The 24144-nt window shown below is 40.9% G+C and overlaps 1 protein-coding gene across 7 annotated transcripts in view; it reads right to left on the bottom strand.

Annotated features, from left to right (window-relative positions):
• PDE4D (phosphodiesterase 4D) overlaps window positions 1–24144 on the bottom strand; it is a 1423826-nt gene that overhangs the window by 1061250 nt on the left and 338432 nt on the right. The window lies entirely within an intron of this gene.

The raw sequence follows: 24144 nt of genomic DNA, 5'->3' as shown, positions 1-24144 counted from the left end.
ACTATGGGACCAGCAACATAACCTTGTCCACCACTGGGAAACAGCACAGAGCATGGTGGCACAGCTCTTTGCTTGCTGTAGTACCAGTAAATCTACATAAAAGTGAATGGAGCCATGCCAGGGTCTGTGTAGAGATCAAGTGAGTTCTCTGCCCCGTTAGTTCAAAGGGGTTGAGAAGAATGTTTGGAAGAAGGTGAGAGCAGTTTTCCTAGTTAAACAATAACTGTTCTTCTAGAGACTATTACAGGATAGCTGTCACTTTTACAACACCAATGGCTTTGTTACCTAACCTTCACCTTCCTAGGCACTGGACGGTGTTTTGAGGGAAGAGCAAGTTAAACGGGTCCATTTCTGGTGTTCGTCTACCTCTGATACGGCTTCCCAAGTCATAGGATGGAGTTGTATGTGGGATGACGGGCCTTTTTGGGGAATTACTCCAGGGGAAAGATTATGACATCAACAAGTCTGACCAAAACATTGACTAACAGCGTAGGCTGACACTGTAGGCGTAGAGTGTTGGTTGCAACAGCGTGCCGCTCCGTCATTTTGCTGTAGTCTAACCTTCTTTATGGAAAATAATGAGCCTGAAGTTTAAGGGAAAAAAGTAGCAATAGTCAAGCCCTGAAGGAACTGGCTTCATAAAAAAAAAATTTTGAGCGTGCTAAAGGACAAGATCATATGAATTACACTTTGAAGATGTAAGTAATGTAAAACAGTTATCTGCTTTTTAAAAACATGAATTGAAAGCATGAGAGACTATAGGGAACACAACATGGCCGTGCACCCCAACACAGGGCTAGCCATCCATCAGGGAGGCCCAGAGCCCAACACCACCACTGGACAGGGACCTTCATTAAGCTGTCTAGCAGGCCACAGTAGCATCCCCTCAAGGCTGAAGAAAGTTGTTTTAATCACGCATGAGTCACTCTCTTCAGAGTCTTAAAAATCAGAGCAGGATATTTTTAGGGAGGTCAAAAGCCCCCCAACAGCACGGTGGAAATAGAAGGACAACACGGATACTATTACTGCTAAGAATATGCCTACGTATAGAGACCCAGAGCTGCCAAAAGAAAGAGGCTGTTCCGGCTTGAAGAAAGTGTTTGCCTAGAGGTAAGAGAAAAACGCATTATCCAATGTGAGTTTTTATGAGGAGAAAGTAATTATTTCTTTGAGCGTGTATAGGCTTTTGTGGTCACTGTTTTCAAAAGGAGGGGTTTTCAATAAGGGGCCTAACCTGCAGAGAAAAAGAAATACTTACTTTATAAGCTTCCAGGAACTGAGTCACCTTCATCCTTTCTTTTTTTATTTTTTTACTTTTTTATTTTTTATTTTTTAAACATTTTTTATTAATTTATTCTTGTTATATCTCAATGGTTATCCCATCCCTTGTATCCTCCCATTCCTCCCTCCCATTTTCCCCTTATTCCCCTCCCCTATGACTGTTCCTGAGGGGGATTTCCTCCCCCTGTATATGCTCATAGGGTATCAAGTCTCTTCTCGGTAACCTGCTGTCCTTCCTCTGAGTGCCACCAGGTCTCCCCCTCCAGGGGACATGGTCAAATGTGAGGCACCAGAGTACGTGAGAAAGTCATATCCCACTCTCCACTCAAGTGTGGAGACTGTTCTGACCATTGGCTAGATCTGGGTAGGGGTTTAAAGTTTATGGCCTGTATTGTCCTTGGCTTGTGCCTTAGTTTCAAACTGAGTCACCTTCATGATGAGATATGATGCTCACCATCTTGTCTGGTCTCAGAAAGTGTGGGAATATATTATTCATTTCATTTGAGAAATGGATAGAGATTGTTTTAACTATGAACTAAATGCCCATGCCCAAAGACTAAAAAAAAAAAAACCTAGGTAATTGCCATGGGAAGCTGATACACTATGATAGAGAAACTCACTGAAAATATGTAATTACTCATTTGGTATGTAACGAGTGCCCTTAGGGTATCATGAAGTAGTGCCCATAGTGAGCCGGCTAATCAATGTTTTCAAATGAACAAATGAGAAGAAGACAAACAATAGATTTGACCTGAAAAGGCTTGCTGAATTTATAGAGTATTTAAATGTTTTTACTTAAAAGTCTTTAATCCCATCTGTAAGAGACTCTTTCCCACAGGAATTCAAAATTTGAGTCAACAAATGGATTCAACTGAAAGCCTTAATTCCCCATATACATAGCTTGGAGGCAGCCTGGCCTCCATGAAAGAGTATGGACCTGGGAGCCAAACAGGCACAGCTCTGTAGAGCTCTAGGCAATGTGGCATACCTTAGCAGAGAGACACTAGCGCACACTTGGGCATTAGTGTAGATGACGTGATGTGAGAACTATATTTAGCCAAACATTTGGCCTGTAAGATAGATGGCACTTTTGTCTCTGAGTATCAGATGCCAAGTAATAATGATACAACGGATTCTTAGTTATTGTCTATGGTGCTTAAACTTCCACAAGTAAGGCAGGCCTAGGCAAATTTCAACTTAGCATTAGTGAATCATTTATCCAGATGTCGGGAGTCCATGCATTAATATCAGGATCGTTTTAAGAGAGTTTAGTAAAAGCTATAAAGAAGATGGGTGCTGGGGCACAGGAACCCACAAGGACAGTGCAGTCCTGGGGGTAGGCAACGGTAGAGATATATAGAGTCAGTTCAGGGACAAGTAGAGCCAACTGCCAGCACCTACAAGGAGACAGTCACACAGAGCTGGCTTCCTTGACAAGGCAGGTTACTTTCTGGCACAGCCTGGAGGAAAGGAGTGAAGAGAAGCATGCAGCCTCACACCACCCCCCTCTGATCACCTGCCAGGACTCCCCGCCAGCCAAATGCAGCTAAGCAAGAGGGCAAATAAAGATGCTGATACACGTTTCATCTGTCAGCCTTCTAGGGCAGAAAACTCTGAAAGCAAGACAGGGGCGGCGTGGGGGGGGGGGTGGCGCATGGGGCGGGGGAAGAGCCGCAGGCAAAATAGAAGACACAACACACAAATATGGTATGCACTCAAGCAAGAGAATTGCATTTTTCTGCTACCTTGTTCTTACCAAGAAAAATACTTACCATTTATCTCAATAACACACACAGACTCCCCCCTCAATATATATATATATATATATATATATATTATATATACATATACACACACATATATATTTATTAAATATATATGATAGATATATTATACTACTGAAAAGGGCAGCATTTGCTCCAGAGAGAACAGAGAACTGCCCAAACTCAAACTTGATCACTCTGTGGCCACGGTTTGCATTTTTGCTTATGCCTCTATACCACTCTGATGCTGCTGCCATCACGGACCAAAGACGTTTAATTATCAACAAAGTAATCAGCACGATATCACATTTGTGCCCACACCAAAAATAAAATGTTTGAGAAGGAAAAAGAAAAGCTGCCTCCCAGGGAGGCAGTTCTCTGAGTCCCTACGAATTCCTCCCTTAGCAAAGACAACCCAGAGAGCAGAATGTGTTTCTCCCTCTAGGCAAAATACACTAAAATGGAAAACAGGAGGGGACACGGGCATGTATGATGCCATTATGGCAGAAGCTTCCATATAAAAGTCAATTTAGGAAGAAGGAGGAGTTGACCCCTGAAGGGAACAGACTTCAGAGACAGAAATAAAGAGAAGCAGATTAGAAAAGCCAGGGTGGCACAGTGAGAGCTGAAGCCTGAACCACCTGCATAAACCGTGCAGGTTTGGAGCAGGGATCAGACTTCAGACAAGTCCCTTCCAGGGGATTAAGAGTTTAAGTGGCAAACACTCTGCAGTGCTCATCAGAAGGAATCATTGTGATGTCCACCACACACAGGAGCTGTGTGATGCTGGGAAAGTGCCATCTCTTTTCCCTTTGACCTGTTGTGTGCTTCTGTAAAGTAGAGATAATAGTATCCTCCCAGCCCACCCCAAAAGGCTCGTGTAGGGATTAATTAATTAATATCAGAAACTTTCTTAAGAGTTTCCCCCAAACCTAATTCTGCTTATTTAAACAGAAACCGTGGCTGTCTAATGACAGTCAAATCTAAGAGTTAAATAAGGTTCTGGTTGCCTTCAAATACCAAGAATGTTATTGGGTATATGTTAGGCACTTAGCATGAATTTCCTATTCTTGTCTCTTTTGTTTGTTTTGTTCTCTTTTTCAAGACAGGGTTTTCCTGTGCAGGGTTTTCCTTGGTTGTCCTGGACTCACTTTGTAGACCAGGCTGGCCTTGAACTCACAGAGATCTGCCTACCTCTGCTTCCCAGAGTGCTAGGAGTATAGGTGGTCACCACTGTGCCCAGCCTATTCTCTTTCTATGGAACTCGAATGTTTTCTCCTTTCTTCGAATAATATAATGACTGTTGAATCATAAAACCACTCCCAAACATTAAAATAAAACACCACCAAGCCCCGACTTGCCAGTCACTGAAATAAATCTGCCACATAACATCAAACCTTCTTCATTTAGGGCAGTGATTCTCAACCTGTGGGTCACAACCCCTTTTGGTGGGGAAGGGGGGGGATCAAAGACCCCTTTTATAGGGGTTGCCTAAGACAATCAGAAAACTCAGATATTCACATTACAACTCATAACAGGAACAAAATTACAGTTATAAAGTAGCAACAAAAATAATTTTATGGTTGTGGTCACCACTACACAAGGAACAATATTAAAGGGCAGCAGCATTAGGAAAGTTGAGAACTGCTGTTTTAGGGAGAAGGACATGTCCACTTGTTTGGCCTGTGAATAATTAAAGAGTTCTCAATTAGATCTGTCTCCAATTTAGAGTCTTTTCTTCATTAGATGGTGGGTGTTTGTAATGGTACATCCAGTTGAAATAAAACTGTTTCTGTCTTCCCTTAGATTCTTTGAAAGGTCTAGGAGAACTGAGGATGTAACCAAACCCAGGTGTTACACACATGTTCAGCAACTACCCACCCACTGAGCTATAGCCTAGGTCCCCTTCCTAATGTATAGGAAAAATAGTGGATATAGAATATATTTTTTTTATAAAAGTCAATCCCTTCAGGCAGTTTAAACAGGCTCAATTTATTTAGACTTATCCAGAAAATAAACATACAGGAGAGGAAACAGAGCTTTCATGAGGAATTTAACTGATGGCTATAGTGAGTTAGATACACACGCGGTTTCCCTCTCCATACAGAAGGCAGACAGTCTTTGTCCTGTTGGCTTCACTGTAGACAAAGGCAGACTTCCATGGATTCCCTCACATCTTCTAAAATTGTGAGTTAAGAGAAAGTGCCTTTTAGTGCAGACCCAAAGAGAACAGTAGAGAGTTCCTGGATTTCATAGCTTCTCTCATTTGTCTAAGTGTCATGTGCTGATATCCCTCAGCTGAGCTCTTGCTTGGGGCTCTCGAGACTTCGATCTAGAGAGCTCAAGGTACACAAGGAATCGTTCGGGAATTGGAAACATGAGGAATCAGCCTAAGATCACAGAGCCGACGAGAGTGGGACAGGAAGGAGACTGCGGCGCCCCTCCTCCACATCGGTGTCCCGGAACTGGATACTCTGCCCTGTTCATTTCTTCCTTTTTCCAGAGCTAACTACACAGCTCTGAAAGAGTCTCGTGGCTTCCCAACAGAGTTGACCTACTCAGTTCTAGGGCAGACAGAGAGCAGCTGGCTGGCAGCAGAGGTTGCAGCTGTAACATCCTGTTTCAGTTTGCACTCTCTAGGGACTTTTCTAGGCAGAGGCATCTCAAAGGCCCAGTAGAGAAGTCAAGTGATCTGCTACACACGTGCTTATTCCGACACCATTCCTTCATTGCAGATAGACTGCTCTACTCTCTCCGTGTTTACTTCTGACTCGGAGCCTCAAGCCCACGCTCTGAACTTTTTCCTTCTTCACAGTCCTACAAAAGTCCCACCCTGTCTGCCAGTTTCCCCACATCTCCAAATCACCTAGGCCTCTACTACGGACTTCAGAAAACAAAGGCAAGTTGCACAGATTTCCGCTTTGTTCCCTAAGTTTTCTAAATGTAATCGTTGCTCCTTCAATTCAGAACTGAATAGGGCATCTTATTCCATCCTATACACGTTGTATGATTATCAATATAAATTCATAAGGCTGAGCACGTTTCACCCTCACTTTGCCACCTTCTTCATAGTGCCGACATAGTTTTGGTTACTTATCAACAACTTAAAGAAACAGAGAAGAAAAATAAAGCTATAAACCAGTGGTTCTTAACCTGTGGGCCCAGAAATCTTTGGGTGTCAAATGACCATTTCACTAGGGTCACCGAAGACCATCAGAAGACACAGATATTTACATTATGTTTTATAAAGTACCAAAATTAGTGAAAATAATTTATGGCTGGGGCCACCACAACATGAGGAACTGTATTAAAGAGTCATAGCATTGGGAAGGTTAAGATCCACTGCTATAAATCCATTTTTAAAAATGAGCATTTCAACCAGCAAGTATAGATTTTTGCAAAATTAGAAACAAAGTTATAACTACAGAAACTACTTTATGTCATTATCAAAGAAATTAAAATCTCTGGATTTGTATTTGACTTCTCTATAAGTAAGCAATGTTATTTTAATAAATTCCTAGGTGTTATTAAAAGATATGTGTGTGTGATTAAATATATGTTTCACATCTTGATGATATGCTTTGCAAATGAAACAAAACCTTTGGAAGGAATTTGCTAATGAAAAGCAAAAACTTTAATGTCACATATTTTTATACAATAATTCTGAAACTAAATTTAACTATGAGAAGGGATTTGTATGCAAAAGCAATCTTGGAAGTACTAATAGAAATAATGAAATTTTGGAAATAATTTAGATATCCAATTATGGGAGGCTGGCTAATTAAAATATGCAACTTCTCCTAATGCATAATATAGATGAATATTAATTTAATTAGATGAGAGACTGTGTGAGTGTCGTAATGTTAACTAAACATTAGGATAGGGAGTTGCAGCTATAGAAAAAGCTCAGTGATAGATTCCTTTCCCAGCATGTGTAAGGTGCTAGGATTAATCCCCTACACACACACACATACATACACACACACACACACACACACACACACCAAAAGAGAGACAGAAACAGACAGATACAGGAAAACAGACAGACAGCAAAGGAATGAGAAAGGAGACAGTGAGAAGATGGATAATAAAAAATTCAATATTAAAGTTTCTTATATAATATTCTCTCAAATTATACACAGAAGAAGAGTCGGAATGAGACACCGCGCAAGTCAGTACTTCTGTACAGGCACCATACTCATTCCATTCTGTCTTATAAATTTCTTTGCTTCCTCTAATTATCAACACTTGGGAAAAAAGACACTTAAAAGTTAGGCAGACAAGAAAATGTCTGTGTGAGTATAACAGCCACTAACCATCCATTCTTTCTTTTAGTGTTAACTTCTGCCTCGGTCTATGGTTGTTCTGGGTGCTTCTCACATTGCTCTCTGAAGCACTCGAGTGAACGTAAAACAACTCAGTAACCACCACTTCCTACTCGCGAATGTAACAACAAGTGCTAACTTTTGCTTATATGACAATTGTGGGGGAGGTTGTTTGGTTGTTTATTCATCTCTTCCGTTGCTCTAGAATTCCCCAGTTTGCTATATTCCATGTAGTGCTAGAATTTATCTTTCAGGACTGGGAACGGGTGAGTTAAAAAGAGTTGGCCAAAATCAAGTCTCCTCTCACTGGTGCTGTCATGTCTATCCTCTACTGGGTGTCAACCAAAACACAATTTTCCCTTCTTTCGAATCTTATGGTACTATACAGTCTTCCAAAAGAACGTCTTCAACATTACACTTGGAAAAGCAGTTACGGTGGTTCCTCTGTGCTAGTTTCTGAGCATGCAAAATACACTGCACCCTGAAGATAGAGACAAAGGCAAACACTGCACTCAATTAGCAAGCGGGTGAATTAGGTTTTATGGGACCAATAGGAATTCAGTCTACAAAATATTTTCCTACCACTATACATGGCCGGGGGGGGAGGGGGGGAGGCGATATGAGATGGAAAGTTAGAAATATTCAGAAATCTACCTAGCCCCTGCTCTATGTGCTGTATCTGTGTGGAGTCTTTCTAAGCAGCTTCGAAAGCATCTCTCCACTAAAAGATGGAATACTTATTTATTCCATGAACATCACCCTTTCACCCTGTTCTCCCTCTCCTCCAGCCACCATCCTATCTTTCTCTTCACAGTGAAGTTATTTGAAGAATTGGGCACAGCCATTCTCCTTTTGCCATGCCAGCCTCTTCCCCTTAACCTAATACACTTTCACTCCCTTTCTACTTGCTCAGGAGATCCAAGAACTATCAGAAATGTCAAACACTCTGAATAGACTGCTCGGTGCAGCACGTTTTTTTTTTTTCTCCAGAAACTTTCTACTCTGTCTTCTGTGGTATGGCTTTGCTGGCTCTCTTTCAGCTCACTTGACTTTTCTTTTTTTAAAAGCTTTGTTAAGCATAAAAAGAGGTTTTGATCACGGACCGCACCAGCTGCTAGAAGTCCAGATCAGCACCTAGCCTAGTCATCATCACAGAGGCATCCCTATGGGAGCAGATGCAGGAACCCACAGCCAAACATTAGGCAGAGAGAGAGAGCCCAAATTGGAGATCTCCATAGGGTCTCTCCCTTTGGAGCTTGAGGTAAACAATGGAAAAGTGGGAGGAAGAATTGTCGAAGATGCCAGGAGAACATGGCCCATACTTTTCAAGTAGGCAGGGCTCATGAGGCCTCACAGAGACTGAAGCAACAACTTTGGAGCCTGCACAGATCTGTGCTAGGCTCTCTACAAAGATGCTGTAGCTGCTGAGCTTGAGGTTTTTGTGGGACCCCCTAACAGTGGGAGTTGGGAGTGTCTCTGGCTCTTTACCTGCTCTTGGGACCCTTTTCCTCCTCTTGGATGTGAGGGTGTGTACCTGGTCTTATTGTGTCTTGTTATGCTGTGTTCAGTAGAGATCTCTGAGAAGCCTGCTCTTTTTTTTTAATACTTTTATTTTATTACCCATGTATAAAACAAACTACATACAGCAGGGGGAACCATGCAGCAATCATGGGAATAATGAGTTCTATACATGTTACAGTCATAGTGAATTGGCCATCTGCATTCATCCCATTTGAAGTAAGTGCCTTTCCTGTCTTGTTGGGTCTAAATTTCCAAATGAGATTCAATATCTATCCTATCTCAACTCTAATAGCTTAACTTCTTTAACTTTAATCTAAGATGATCTTGTGCCCTAATCAACTAAGCTTGGTTGTAAAACTATACTATCTTGTCTTCAATGCCCCTCAAAGACTCGAGAATGAATAAACCTTAAATTCCTGAGTGAACCAGCAGTGTGGATTAGCAGCTTCCAGAATATACAAATTGACTTAAGACAGTTTACTGCCTGACCAGTCACCCAATACACTTTATAACATTGCTCTTTCTACAGGGAAGCAGAGGAGGATTAGATCTGGAGAAGAGGTAAGGTGTGTGTGTGTGTAGGGCAGGGGTGCTGGGAGGAGTCGGTCAGGTATGTTAAAACAAAACATAAATAAAGAAATGGAAAAGATGGTTTTCATTATGACATCTTTATATAATTTGATTATATTCACCCCTATTACACCTTGACCTCTCTCCATACATGTTGACTGATCCCTTTCTTCTGTCCAAATAGGTCCCTTTCTACTTCTGTTTCACAGGGTCATTTTTTTTTCCCACATATACAGTATGAGCAGCAGCACTGGTTTTACTTTTTTCACCATCTCCAAATAAGTGACGGCCAAGTCACATTTTACCAAGGAAAGCTGTGGAATTTGGAATCCTGGGGGGGGGGGGCTGGAGCGATGACTCATTGATTGAGATCGGTTGCTACTCTTTCAGAGGACATGGGTTCAGCTCCCAGAATTCATATGGCAGCTCACAAGCCTCTGTGACTCCATTTCCAGGGTAGCCAACACCTCTTCTGGCCTTTACAGACATATGTGCAGGCAAAACACTCACACACATGAAGTGAAAGAAAATAATAAATCCTTGTTCAAAATTCAGATTCCTGACTATCCACTGATGAGTCAGAGCCTCCAAGACAGGTCGCCAGGTTCTAATCATGATGAGTTCAGTGCACTGAGCTGTTGGCCAATACTCAAGAAACTTTATATTATACTTTTTACATTATATTCACAGAAAACCCATCTGTTTCCTATTTCACTAATTACTATATGCTTAACAATTTCCATGAATACATCTCATATCCTGATTGCTTCTGAGCTTCAAATTCATGTCTGTCAGGCCCATGACTTGAAATATTTGTAATCCTCTCAATTGCATTATGTTCATTATGAATTTAGTAGTTTTTCTTCACTCTCAAACATGTTCCTACTATCGTCTGTTCTCTCTCCCTCCTTCTCCCTCCGCCCCACCCCTCAGCCAAAACTCTAAACTCTTCTCATCCTTTTTTCATTTTCTCCTCTACTCAACCTATGGTCAAGTCTTACTGGAGTACACTTCAGATGTGTCTAAACTCTCTCCCGTCCTTACAGCTCTGTCACCGCCGTGCTCTAGACATTTATCTTCAGCCACCTTCTCATCAGTCTTCTTGGAGCTAACACTGTCTCTTTCAAGCTCATCTTTAAAAATCTTATAGCCATATGACAATATACAAATCAATCTCCTACACATGATGAATAGGGACATGTGTTTTTGATTACAGAGCCACCCCCTTGTTCTCGAATGGCATGGTTTTCATTCACTTGAAACAGTGAGCCAACTACAGTTGTGGTTTCTTTTTAAACTACATCTGTCTGTCTGTCTATCTGTCTGTCTGTCTGTCTGTCTATCTATCATCTATCTGCCTATTTATTAATTTATGTATGTATGTGTATATGCACACATATGCCACAGTGTGTGTGAGTGTGTGAGTGTGTGTGTGTGTGTCTGTGTGTCTGTGTGTAGGTCTGATGACAATTTCCAAGCTTTGTTCCCATCTTTTACTATATGAGGATCCCAGGGACTGAAGTCAAGACTTTCAGACTCAGCAGCAGGTGCCTTAACCCACAGACACATGTCACTGACCCAATTTACTGATTCTTTCACATTCTGTTTTTTTTTTTCTTTTTCACACCTCCATTTACTTCTTGGACATTCTTCTCTTTCTCATCCACACATCTGCATATCTCCTTCCTTATTGAGGGTATCTGCTTCAAGACTCGAGTCAGATGTCACCTTTTCTTAGAAGGTTCTAGGTCTCTCAATATAGCAGTCTCCTGCCAACCAGTCATTACCCCATTTCTGTTCTTCTGTCAAACCCTCTGAGGATCCCCAAGCTCACCAAATTACATAAAAAAGAATCCATTTCCCTGTATGTCACCACCACTTTTACCCTGAATTTCAGTTCCCTCTTGGAAACAAAGCATTTCATACTTATATAGACAACCCGTACATAAATTACACACAATAAGCCTTTACTGAATTCTGCTTAATTGAACTGCTTCCCTTCACTAGAATAATGAGAACAATGAACATTGTGTCTCACAACCTAAAAGAATGAGTCATTTTCTATATGGTTTATGCCTGTACACAGACACTATCCTATTCCTTTCTCTTCTCCCTAAAGGATAACTAACAGTAATACTTCTTACTAACTCATTCACCCGACATTTAGTAGGCACTTTTGGTATGCAATGAGCTATATTAGTATCCAGGGATGCAAAGATAAAAAATGATAAACTCTTCTTGATGATCTGGGGGTGTGGAGTGACAGGAAACAGCATGATGCACTAAGTTCTCTGACAGCGCAGAAAAGCGGGTGTGGGACCACCAGGAGGCGGGTGTGGGACCACCAGGAGACTACAGGTGACTCATCCCCCTATTGGCTGCAGAGCTGTTTGTGTCACTCTGTTCTTGTGAACACTTTATGGTAAGTTATTCAAACGCCATTTCATATACTGATATACCCCAAAGCCGAAGGGACAGAACAGGAGAGTGAAGACAGACAGCTCCTTCCGTCTCCTTTGGGCATCTGGTAAGACTTCTGTTCCTATAGTAGAGCAGGCTACAGAACTTCATGGCCAGCAAATGTGCTGTAAATAGCCAATTCAGTGGCCATGGACAGTGGGAAACAGTCACACTTCCTCAAGAGAACATAAGCTTTTGACTTCAGAACAAATTTCTTATAAAGTAATTGACATTTTAGAAAATAACAGTACATCATTTGGCTCCCAAGGTGCCTAATTTCTTTATTCCCAAGGGTATGAAAATGCCAAAGTACCACTCTTTTCAGTGCTAACCTTGACCAGTATTTCAAAGAAAAGGTTCGGCTGAGTCATTTAGCAGCAAATCAATTACATTCCCTTCCAGGGTCCCATGATTTATGGCTTCCTCCCCACATACAACTGAAATAATTGCGCTATCTGAAATACTCTTTTTATTTTATTTTTATTTTACCCTAAATACAAGGCTGGGGCACAATCTAGTTCTTCTTTCACAAGGATAGGGGCCCCTGTTTCATACTACCCTGCCTTGGTTTTAGCTTCCTGCTCCATAGAGAGATCACAACAAAATCTTGCTTTCAACAGCTCTCCTAGACACTCTCCCTCCCACTGCCTCCTTATGTTGCCCTCCAGGCCTGGACAGTGGGAGGAGCTCAGGTCGGGTCTCTCCTGTAAATCACAGGCAAATGGTATAAACTCTGCCAACCTGAGAGGCTCCAGTATGGAAGAAGCCACTGGAATATGTCATCATCAGCTAGGTTATAACACATACATTGATGGAGTTTTCAGATAAAAAGCCTTAAGAGGGAAAACAAAAAGACAGTAAGATGTTTCCCATAAAGTCTCTGGCTCACACTGCTTAATGTCTATGACAGAAGGTTGGTTTATAGAGGTGCTGTGTTTTCGCAGTACTTTTCCTGTCTCATGTCAGCTTAAAAAAATCTGCGTATCTGAAAGTGTTTGAATTTGAGTAGTGCAATGGCAGTGTGATGGACATTCACACCGCGGTCCTTGGGCCCTGCTTTATAATCACGGCTGGAACTTCGATTTACTAAAAAACAGCTCAGATCGGGAACCCATTCTGCCATTCTGCCTCTGCATCCAAACCAAAAGAATCATTGGATGATAGACTTTATCTTCTAGGTAGATGGACGGATTGATAGATAAAGTTGGCGGGGTGAGGGTGTGGATGGGGGTCTGTCTTAGGTCCCAGATTCACACAGTAGAGATATAGAAGCAAAATTACCACTCCCATCCTCTGTCGCCAGGCTTTTACGAAGTCCATCCTGTCACCAGCAGACACCTAGTTCTCCCATTGCTTCCACTGCCCTAGCGTCAAGGGATTCTAACTTTTAGGCTCCTGAAATACCTGCCTCGTGAGCTGTTCCCTTAAGGAAAGGGATGAAGGGATTGTCCTTAAGACTGACAGTAACGATTGGTTTAGATTGTGTCTGAGACACATGAGAACCTGAAGCAAACAAATCCGAGTGTTGGAATTGAAAACAAAGCAGGCCAAATGAGTCGTCAGAGCGCCATGCAGCTCTCTCATTTGGGAAACGGAAGCCGACCTAATGAGGCTTCAGTAGAAAGACCTTTATCCCCAGCCTTGAGCAACTGCAAAGGAACCCTCCAGCTATCACTTCTCCCTGATTAGCAATCCTTACCGAAGAAGTCATTGCCCTGAAGACTGCACAAATGAAAGACAAGTGAGGCATTAAAAAAAAAAATGAAAATATTCGATGTTAATTAAAAGAAAACAAAAACAAGGAGCAGAATGCAACCAGGAAACCAAAGTCTAGAAGCAGAAACCCAAACATATCAATCCTCTGCCTCTTAGGAAGCAACAACCCCATTAGCACTGTTAGAAGAAAATGAGCCCAGGGTGGAAGTATCATTAAGACCCAGCCAGACTGGGAACCACACAGGCTGTTAGTGCTGGCTGGAACCAAGGGGCAAATTTTAATCAATTGGAGAAAAAGCTGATTTAGAAATACCAAATATTATATTAAACCACCACCACCACCAGAAAGAAGAGCTAGGCAAGGGATTTGGATTTATTTTTCTTTTCAAAACGTTGACTACCTCACCAAATTTGCTGTTGTCACTAAAGGCAAAAGGCAGCAAAACTAAGCTATGTGGTGGCAGGAAATATACTACTGCAGTGATGAGTTTCCGTGCACTCTTTCCTCTCCTATTCGGGGCATGTGTGGTAGATAAAGTCAAGCCAAATCATTCCATGAACACTCTCTCCTTGATCTTTTCATTCTCATGAACAGATTCGGGAGAAATGACTCATTTAGAAGAGAACTGTTGAGTTGGAGAAAACAGAGAAAAGAGCATTATGAGTCTGAGAATTGGTTGCAGTTGGATTCAAGGTCGCCCTGGGTCATTTGCTGATGCTGGGTCGTGATCGTAGCTTAACCTTTCCAATGTCAGCTTCAAGATTGGCCTCACTATCAATGCTAAAGTGCTACTCAGGGCTGAGGATGTGTTTTAATTGGATGCTGAGCTTGCGTGTCACCACATATTGAGTACAGCACTACCACTATAATCAAAGACTACGGTGTGTATTGTGATTCAATCCCCTGAGACATAGTTAATACCAAGGGCCTCAATAGGTTCTAACAAGCGACACAAAATGGGATTCACAGAGATCCTTCCAATATACAGGACAGCACAGACTCCACTATAAAATGCAGGGTTAGCAAAGATAGACAGCTTCAATGGTAGATAATCTCTCAATTCAGATAAGCAAGTGCCAAATATTCTACGAATTCAGATTTTACTAAGAATGGCAACACTGGTCATTAAGAAGCACCCTGCCTACCACTCTTATTCTGCTTTTCTAGTGCCACAAAATGAGAGATCTCATTCTAATTTTTGATACTCCCCAGAACAGAACAAGGTTTTAAAAAAAAGATACATTTTTTTATTAAAACAGAATTATATCACTTCCCTCTTTCCCCTTTTTCTCTCCATACCTTTCCATGTTTCCTCCTCACAAGCCTTCTCATCTCCCTCTGACTCCCTCAAACCCATCGCCTTTTTCAAAACAAGCTTGTTTTGTTTTGCTTTGTTTTTTGGTTTTTAGTTAGTTAGTTTGTTTGTTTTTTCCTTTTTCTTTTTTTAAAGATTTATTTATTTACCATATATACAGTATTCTGCCTGCATATAAGCCTGCATGCCAGAAGAGGAACTCAGATTTTATTTCAGATGGTTGTGAGCCACCATGTGGTTGCTGGGAATTGAACTCAGGACCTCTGGAAGAGCAGCCGATGCTCTTAACTGCTGAGCCATCTCTCCAGCCCTGTTTGTTTGTTTTTTCAATCTTTAGCTTCTGGGCTAAGGCCTGAGCTTCTCTGCAGGGCTATCAGTGAGGTCAAAGGATCTTTAGATCTGAAGGTTAGAAATAATTTCCACTCTGATTCTTCCCTCTTTAAGGATCACTTGAACAGCTTCAAAATAAGTCCTATCACTTTTTTTTTCCTCAGCAAGAAGTTACTTGTAAATGCTACACCTATCTGGCAATGGCCAGCACCAAGCAACTACCAAGTTTCCCGGAAGACTTAAAAGGCTCTGAGTGCAGACAAAAGGCCTGACGCAGGAAAGAAATTCTACTCAGCATCAGTAGGTCTGTTGCAATCAGCCCAGAGCTGTGCAGACCTTGGATGCCCTATATGGAGGCTGCGCCGAATCACTTGTGGTACCCATCTGGCACCTGAAATTAGCCTTTGTTCCCTCTTTGATCCTGATGAAAATGAGGAGCGACTATGAAATTACGTGGGAAAACAAAATCCCTAAAGATTATTTTGCTAATAGTTTATTTTCTTAGTGAAGACAGAAAGCAGTATCGTTTTAATCACCCAGTGGCTTATTAGTTCAACATTTCAAAACAGCAATGACAATTGAAAAGCAGAACTTCCTTTTTTTTTTTTTTAAATCTCCTTAATTTACCAAAGAAACTGCAAGTTAAAGATACAAGTTCCCAGACAAAACCAAATTTCACGTCGGACATTTAAGCAGCAGAAGGACGGAAGGTTGGAGTGAAAAGGTTCTTTAGGTGCCCAACTCATCTCAGACCCTGTCTCCATAAGGATGCTGTCATGCACACTAGAGACACTGCACTGGCCATAGTACCAAACATAACAACCCGAGCCAGAGTCAGCAGCCAATCCAGTGGCAAAGGCAGCTGAGCTCTCTAAGGTAATGCTGATGCTTCTATGACAGATGACCAGGACAGGTATGCTGGACCCACTTCCCGAACATTAAAAGCAGAAGAGGCTGAGATGAAATTATTCCAAGAACATTTAGTTGGAAGATGGACATGGACGAGACTACTTCATCCCCAAAGGCATGAAACAGTGATTCTTGTCATTTTGATGAAAAACATTCACTCTGTGCCAGCACCCGGTCCAATCACTTAAAGTATATCAATTCTATTCCCACAAAATTATGTGAAAAATAGATACCATTGTAAATACCCAATTTTCAGAAGCTCATAGAAAAGGAGGAAAGTATCTCTGCTGTATGGCTAGAATTTGAATTAACCGAGTACCCTTCCCCGCTCAGTCTGGAAAGGTCATCTTGTAATGAATGATTCCTGGAAAAAACTGCCCTTTGGGAGCTTCCTTCTCCCTCAGTGGTGGAAATTGTGCCTCCAGAACCAGGAGCCTGCTTAGAAGAAACAACACTCCCCCAGCCCCGTATCTTAATTATAGGGAGTAGCTGTTGCTCTACGAGACGAGGGCGAGGAAACTGCACCAAGCCTCCAATAGAAAATAGAAATTCAAGCTCATCTATTTCCTTCTCCTGTCTAGCAAAATCAGTTTTTTTTTGTAACAAGGTAAATATAACAATAGGAAAAACATGGAAAAGTCACCCTCTTAGGAAGTTTCTGTAAAATAGACCACAAAACCCAGAATGTGGAAGGAGGGTTTTTTGGTTTGGGGTTTGGGGTTTGGGAGTTTGATTTTTTTTTTTCAATACAAGGTTTCGCTGCATAGCCTTGTCTGTCCTGGACTCACTTTATAGACCAGGCTGGCCTCGAACTTAGAGAGATCTATCTGCCTCTGCCTCTGCCTTTCAGAGTGGGGAGGCGAATTTAATAGTAGGAAGATCTATGCTTCAAAAAGAAAGGAAAACATGTAATGCTCTCATAATAATCTCTTTAGAGGATGTGGGAAAAATCTCAATCCTGAGTTCTGATTTAATCTGAGGATTATACATTAGGAATGTTTCTTCAAATAGCTGGAAACTTGTTTATTATCTAATCATTTCTAAACATTCTCACCAAAGGCCAGAGCAGCAGAGATGCACACATCATCACTACCTTCAGCTACTGTGCCTTTAATAGCCCAGCTATAATTTCAATAAGTGGCTACCATAAGTACTGGAAATGAGGAAAAGTCTGTTGTTTGAACATAACAAGGTATTGCTTGAAAGTAGAAAAATGAAGTACAAATATATTAAGAAATAAGCTCAGCAGGTTATATTTAGATATAATAAATTTACATATCTATATACATGTAACAGTAAGTAAAGAGAAGTCATAAATATAATGATATGCAGGAGGAGTTATAAGGGTAGAAATGATATAAATACAGTATTCGGCATACTCAGATAATCAAGTTTATTCCTTCTCAAGTCTCTGAGGGAGTTGAAGACCTGGTAGCTTAGTTTTACAATGAACCTTAACTGTTTAGGGGTTAAGATGTTTTTAGGTCTAGATAGGTGTTCTAAGTTGATAATGACAATATGTGATGGAGATTGATTTACATTCAGATATTTAGATGCACCAAGATGGGAAAGCTGTTTTCTTCAAAGCTGTCAAATACAAATAGCCAAAACATTAAGAATGTAACATTTATATAATTCCTGATTCTGTCACGGTTCTTCTTGCCATAGGTAATCTATTGTATATATGTGTAATAATATAAATGTATATGTACAAAATTAAAATAATTTAAAAATACATATAAAAATCATAATAAATAAATACAGTACTCATGTATGAAATTCTAAAAATGTTTAAAAATCTTAAATAAAAAAGGGACAGTAGTTGATTACAAAGCAATGTTTTCCTGTACACAAACAATTAGAAATGCAATACCAATACACACTTGCACATATATGTATCATCACACATACATGCACATACATTCACATGCTAACACTCACACACACACAATTCTAGATGCACACACACTCACACACATAGGCACAGACAGACACATACACATTCAAAATTCTAGGCTTGTAGACTAGTTTTAGTTTTGGTTTATTTGTTTGAACGGAACAGTGATTGGTGTAGAAAAACCGAACTACCAAAACGAGTTGCAGCACATTAAAGGGGACAAAGGAAAATAATACATCTCTTGAATCAGGGGTGCAAGTGACAATAGGAGCTTTCATGTGGGGTTGTTTTAGTAAAATTGCAGAGTCGCTAGACAAGGTGAAAATTGCCAGCTTGAACAAAGCCAAGCTGCAGAAGACAGATGCCAGAGAAGCACTCTGCTGAAGACGAGACCATTCCGAGGTGGGAATGCAGTGGGTTTTCCGAGCACCAGAGCACCGCCCAAAACTGTCCTCAAGGCTTTGATCATGGAGGAAGAACCACCTGCCAGATGGACCCAAGCCACAGGTGTGCTATGGAGGAGTTCAGGCAAAATGAGGCTGAGGCCACCACAGCGTAGCTTCTGAGAAGGTCTCCAACTGGACTTCCATGGTCCCTCAGACACTAGAGTCTATTTAGTATTCATATGCTTAACTAAAACAAAGCAAACTTTGTAGCAAAAACGAAGAGAAGAGAATGTGTCTGTGAAGTGGAAAGCAAGTGAGGGTGCAGATACATGCAGACCCAACAGACAGGATCTCCGTACCTGTAGGTACGTTTTTGTTATAGGCATCTTCACACACACACACACACAAAGGCGGAGACAATAGGAAGATGAACCCATTTGTTTTCCTCACCGTGTGCTGCCATAATTACCACGCACTATCTAACTCCCACAGCTGGACTTCCGGTATTACCTTACCCTGCTTGGCTATTTATAAAGACACTGTGTAAACAAACATTTCAGGAAGCCTACATAATTTCCAGAAATCCGAAATAATGCAGAGAAAAATGCTTCAATCAGTAAAGAAGATAACTGATCTTTGACAATCAGGAGAAAAGAAAATGAAATTGAATATATAAAAGAAGTAGGTGTGTATATATATATGCGTGTGTGTGTGTGTATATGTATATGTGTGTGTATGTGTGTGTGTGTATATGTGTATGTGTGCATATGTGTGTGCATGTGTGTGTGTATGTGTGTGCATGTGTGTGTGTATGTGTGTGTGTATATGTGTGTATATGTGTGTGTGTGTCTATGTGTGTTTGTGTCTATGTGTGTGTGTATGTGTGTGTATATACGTGTGTATATGTGTGTATATGTGTGTATATGTGTATGTGTGTATGTGTGTGTATGTGTGTGTGTGTATGTGTGTGTGTATGTGTGTGTGTATATATGTGTGTGTGTGTATGTGTGTGTGTATATGTATGTGTATATGTGTGTGTGTATGTGTGTGTGTATCTGTGTGTGTGTGTATATGTGTGTGTGTATGTGTGTGTGTATATGTGTGTGTATGTGTGTGTGTGTTGAAAGAAAGATTTACTATTTCATAGAGATAATATATATACATCACATATACATACATACTTATACTTATATATCTCACTGATTTTCAATCATTGTCTTTGCCCAGCTTAATAATCATTTTTTTTAAAACTTCAAAAATATCTTCATAACATCATTTCAGATTAAATTTCCTATGATTTCTAGACTTAACTATGAAAAAATGAAGGCTTGGAAATACTTTAGAAAATAACATGAGTATTTTCTTTCTTTCTGAGTGTGACACAGGCCAGAACCCAGAGCTTCCTTTCTAATTGCATAAAGGAAGAATACAATAACTTTGTTCATTTCAAAATGAAAATTCTACCTATCAAACATTTTGAGGGTACATGGGCTAGCAAGGTGACTCATTGCTTAAGAGCATGTGTTGTACTTGCTGCTCTTGCATGGGGCCTAGGCTCAGTTCCCAGCATCTACATGGTACCTTAAAACCCTCTGCAATCCCCCTCAGGAACATTCATAGGGGAGGAGAATAAGGGGAAAATGGGAGGGAGGGAAGAATGGGGGGATACAAGGAATGGGATAACCATTGAAATGTAACAAGAATAAATTAATAAAAAAAGGAAAAAAAATAAAAAAATAAAAAACAAAAACAAAAACAAAAAAACCCTCTGCTTCTCCAGTTCCAGAGGGATTCAATGCTCTTTTCCCCTCCATAGGCACCAGGAAAGAATGTGGTACACAAATATGCATGCAAGAAAAACACACGTACACATAAATTTTTAAAAATTAAAAAAATGAGGATGTAGTACAAGTTTGCAAAAAATGTTTCAACATCTTACAGAATTACACCATGAAAAACTTTTAAAATATCAGATAGAAAATGGTTATGTCCTAAGAAGATGAGAAATGAAAGAAGATTATTCACAGGAAAATTAAGAAAAGGATATAAAAAAATCAAAAAGCTAAATGTATGAAAAGCTCACTATCGCTAATAAGCAAATGAATAAAAATAAAATCAAAGGCTGCTTTTGTTTGTCTGTCAGGTCACATGTTAAAATAATAAGACCTAATGTTACAGTGCTCGCTTTCTGCCAGTAGGGAAATAATCAGGACAATATTTCTGGGTAGGTATTTGGCAGACACATCAGAGGCTTGATAAACACACTGGCCCTTTGAATCAGCATGAGAGAAGAACACAGATGGACGCACAGAGATGACAAATGACAATGGGAGTGGTGCTCACAGAAAGAAAAAGATGCGTACCAGCTGAGCGCCCAACAATGCAGGCTTATATGAAAAGACTGTTACCAATGAGGATAAAAACACATAGATTTAAGACGTTCGTGAAAAAAGGCTACGTGAAAAAATGTAGGTTAAATAGCACGAGCCCATTTCTGCATTATATCTACATACACAGACAGTAATCTGTCTGGGTGCAGCAGTGTGTACCTGTATTTTGAGCAGTCGGGAGGCTAAGAAAAAAGGACCACAAGTCTGAAGCCAGTCTGGGCTCCATATAGAGCTCCAAGCAAGCCTGGATTGTATAGTAAGATGTACTTCAAAACACTCCAGGGCTGGGCATGTGGCTCTGTGGCCCTGTGCCCGGGGGAGTCTGTTCAAGGCCTCGAGTTAGATCCCCAGTGCCACTTAAAACATAAAACTGAAGCTCATAGGATGAATATGCACTGAGATTTAACTATATTTAGGTCTGGAATCATGGATGGGTTGTTTTCTTTTATGCCTATGGCTATAAGGATAAATTTTTTCTAAAGTGACCACATACTATTTGAGTCATACAAAATTTAAGCACAAAATTTTTTAAAATATGCACAGCTACAGCTTTGAATATGGTTTACAGCTAAAAAATCAAACAAAGTTGACTGGCATATGTCAAAACTCATCAAATAAAATATAGCAAATGTAATATATAAATAGTAATTACACCTGGGTAAAGCTGTTAAAATTAATGTGCTGTACCATATTAATAAAATAAAGGAAATTGTAACTTTGACAAAAGCATGATTGTGGAATTTGTTAGCTGAAGTGCGGTTGATGTTTCTGGTATGAAAGACCCTGCAGACTATCAGTGGCTTGTCTGGGCACAAAAATCTATCAGACTATTAGCACGTGCTGTGGTGTGTGTGTGTGTGTGTGTGTGTGTGTGCGTGTGTGTGTGTGTGTGTGTAAATTTAAGCATAAACATAGAATCCAAAGTTTAAACTTATTTTAGTTAGTTCTTTTGAATGCTATCTAGTTTATTGAGAGCAAAATAGTCCTTAAAACAATACAGAATTAACCTATTTATTAAAACACACAGTTATTAAATTTGCCACTTACTGCTTCTGAAGGGGAATTTTTTTTTTACCTCTCTAACGTGTCAGACTTCCTTGACTGAATTAATCATACAGAAACACTCTAACAACCATTTTTTATAATCTAAAGGACAGAGCAACCTGTTCGCTTATGGGTCAGCGGCATGAAGCTCCCAGGTGGGTGGGACCTCCCTCCACAGTCTGTAGGGGCCTTGGCCTACTCAAGCTTGACCCAGCCCCGTTCCAGGGAACAATCTTATTCCTAGACAGGATTTCTTGATGAAAGGAAGAATGAAAGGAAGCCAATGTCTGTTGCCAGATATGGTATTAATAGATAATATCTGTTACTTAGTCCTCCTGAGCATATGATGTAAACAGTACTTTGCTCATTCCACAGATGGCAAAGCTGACCCTGGGGCAAATTAAATGGCAGCCCTTAGTATCTTAAGCATAAACGAGATAAAACACCTTTCCCAAAAGGTTGTAAAGCCCTGTATGAGTGTGCTGCCTTTTACAGTTGTGGGTGAATTAGCACGGTGGGTAACTCCAGGCTTGTGACACAGAATGCCTGGACTGAAGTGACTTCTCTGTCACCAGCTATGCTCATACTCTTCATGTTATTGTGACTCAGCTTCCTGCTAAGGTAGGGAAAGTGATAGTTTCAACCTTATAGACTGTTAAGGCCTAAAATCATAGGGCTGTGTGAAAGGTCCTGGCCTTTCCTTGACATATAATAAACATCACCAAATATTATGGGTGGGCATTAGTCACTTTGTATTCAGGGCTTAACTTCTGGAACTTTCTTATTCCCCAACTATCATCTCCTCGGCTTCACCCTCACAGCTCCACAGACTGCACTGCTGATCAGTGTGGAGTCTGCAGTCAGGCCAAGCCTTCAGAAGCCAGATGCATGCTTTGTACCTTACGTGCAACCAACTGTCGGATCTAGTGCCCTGTTTTCCTTTGCCCTGGCAGCCTGTGGGGTGCCACTCACAAGCCTTGCAGGGCCTTCCACAGTGACAGCTTGCTTGGCTGGGCAACCTACCACTTGACACCTCTCAGTACACTCTGCTATGCTTTCACATAGGCGAAATGTCCTTTTGTCGCCAGCATCCACAGCTGCTTCCTCCTTGGAGCAGATCCTGTTTTCATATTCTGGCACCAGAACGTTTTGAAATGGGACCCTGCCGGACCCGCTTTTTATCTAGGGAGGCGATGTTGGCATTCCCCAAGTCTCTAAGAGGAAAGCCTCCAAAGAGAATGTGACTCTCTTCTGTCAACACGCATCCTAAAAACCTCCCTGGAAAGGCAGGGCATAGCAGCAGCCAGAAATGCCCTTCAGTTTTAAAGCTAGACACATCACACAATATTCAATCCGTGCCATTGATATGGCTCCAAACTCAGCATCAGTTAGTATAAAGGAAATCATACCCTGCTATTTCTTAAGGCAAATGCTGACCTCTGCATCTCGACCCTCTCAGGTTTTTTTTTTCTTTCTGCCAAAACATATTCACTAGCACTTGGACAGGTTCTTCTTGAAAAAAAAAAAAGAAAGAAAGAAAGAAAGAAAGAAAGAAAAGGATTTGCAGTTAACACATGATTTGAAATCACCTGAAGATTGGTCCTAGTTTTCACTGTCTCTAATCTTATGCTAATAAGTGCTTAACTGCCTCAGAAATTGAAATCCTTCCAGATTACCTTAAATGCTGCAGGAGTCTCCCTTACGGAAACTGTTCCCTAGCACAGTACTAAGCAGAAAGTATTCTGAGACTTCAGAGAACAAATCTCGCAAGTTTCTCTACTGTTTGGAAAAGAAATTAAACAGTGAGCTATTTGATGACATCGTACACCCAAGTTTCCCATGCCTGAAGTTTCTGAATAGCTGTTTACATTTTCATTTTTATTTCTTGGGATGAATACATGGACAGCTCTAGGTGTGTGGACAGCTCTAGGTGTGTGGACAGCTCTAGGTGTGTGGACAGCTCTAGGTGTGTGGACAGCTCTAGGTGTGTGGACAGCTCTAGGTGTGTGGACAGCTCTAGGTGTGTGGACAGCTCTAGGTGTGTGGACAGCTCTAGGTGTGTGGACAGCTCTAGGTGTGTGGACAGCTCTAGGTGTGTGGACAGCTCTAGGTGTGTGGACAGCTCTAGGTGTGTGGACAGCTCTAGGTGTGTGGACAGCTCTAGGTGTGTGGACAGCTCTAGGTGTGTGGACAGCTCTAGGTGTGTGGACAGCTCTAGGTGTGTGGACAGCTCTAG

The sequence above is a fragment of the Acomys minous genome, assembly GCF_964271855.1.
Source record: "Acomys minous genome assembly, chromosome: 11".
NCBI classification, from domain to species: domain Eukaryota; kingdom Metazoa; phylum Chordata; class Mammalia; order Rodentia; family Muridae; genus Acomys; species Acomys minous.
Note: the sequence above shows the minus strand (reverse complement) of the source record. Positions and strands in the feature narration are given on the sequence as shown.